The sequence below is a fragment of the Gopherus evgoodei genome, chromosome 14, assembly GCF_007399415.2.
Source record: "Gopherus evgoodei ecotype Sinaloan lineage chromosome 14, rGopEvg1_v1.p, whole genome shotgun sequence".
Lineage (NCBI taxonomy): Eukaryota > Metazoa > Chordata > Testudines > Testudinidae > Gopherus > Gopherus evgoodei.
This window is the reverse complement of record NC_044335.1, coordinates 11767063-11768542: the sequence shown is the minus strand read 5'-3', so window position 1 is coordinate 11768542 and position 1480 is coordinate 11767063.

The following is a 1480-nucleotide window of genomic DNA, read 5'->3' as shown; positions in this document are numbered from 1 at the left end:
GGGCAGAGGCGCCAGGGCTCCGGGCGGGCAGGGAGATGGCTCTGCGGGGCAGGTGTGGCCAGCAGGGACTCGGGAGGGGAGGAGCGAGGCGCAGGGGAGACCAGAGCGGCCGCCCGGGGGGTGGAAGGCGCCCCGGGCTGTCAAACGAGCCCGCTGCCCTGCCCCGGAGGCGGGATGAAATCCACCCCCGTGGGCCGCGCCACTCGCCAGTCCCTGGGTGTGCTCGGGAGCCCCTGAGCGGGCCGAGCCCTGGCAGAGCCCTGGAGCCCGGCCCGGGACTGCGGGCAGGCTCCCACTGACTGACGGTCAGTCCAGACGTGCCTCCGCCAGGTGCTTTCATTAGGGGAAGTGTCTGAAGCAGAGCCCCGGCCCCTCCCTCGCCGCACAGCGCAGGATGGATCGGTGGGTTGGGACCCGCTCTTGGCAGGAAATAAAACACCTGGATTTCAGCTCGTCCCGGACAAATCCCCTCCTTTCTGTCCGGGACGAGCCCTGGGTCGGACACAAAGGGTTGAGGAAAGGTGAAACTGGAAGCATTTTCTACAGTCAAACACTGGGGGACCTATCGAGGGAAGAGGTGAGCGAGGAGAGGCCAAGATATAACGACTCCGGTAGTGTAATTGTCGTTCCAGTGTCTGCACCGAAGGCTGAGGTTAGGAAATAGACTCACATGCTCATCACACTCAAACCAAAATATTGATCAGTGCTGAGCAGATCTCCTCCCCCCGCTGGGGAAAGTTTAGGACTAGATCCTAGATTGCCCAGACTCACAATAGTAACCCCAGATTATTTGCCTGAATAAGGGGAGCAAAACTAGAGCCCAATCGAGCCGCCCCTGGCTCCCAGGTGTGGTTTCGCTGACTTCAGGCTACTGTCCTGAGCTTTGATATTACTAAAGGTTTCATTATTTGACAAAATATCACACAGTTCCTTTACTATGAAGTCCTAATCTGAAGTACAACCATAAATCATTAAACCTACATTACACGTGTCAAAATAAATTATCAAAGTCCATTTTGTGGTGCAAGCACTTTTTGTTTATTTTATTGTATTTGTTTCACAAATTCACAAAATCCAATAAATCACAATGGCTCTCGCAGTCATTAATCCAAATCACTGCACTCACAACTGTATCTTTTATCTAATGCATTAGCAGAAAAAACCCAAATCCAAACCAGCTAACCATGATATCAAAGAAGTTTTGCAAGGAGCAGCTTTGAAAAGCAGGACAGGCCACTGTTGGGATCCATTCAACTAAAACCAAACACATCGCTCTGGAAAAATTATGGTGCAAATAACTTTATAAGAACAACCATCTCACTTTTAAGTTGTGCATCTGATCTCTCACATACAGTGCTTCCAATATCAGAGGGTAGCCGTGTTAGTCTGGATCTGTAAAAGCAGCAAAGAATCCTGTGGCACCTTATAGACTAACAGATGTTTTGGAGCATGAGCTTTCGTGGGTGAATACCCACTTCCT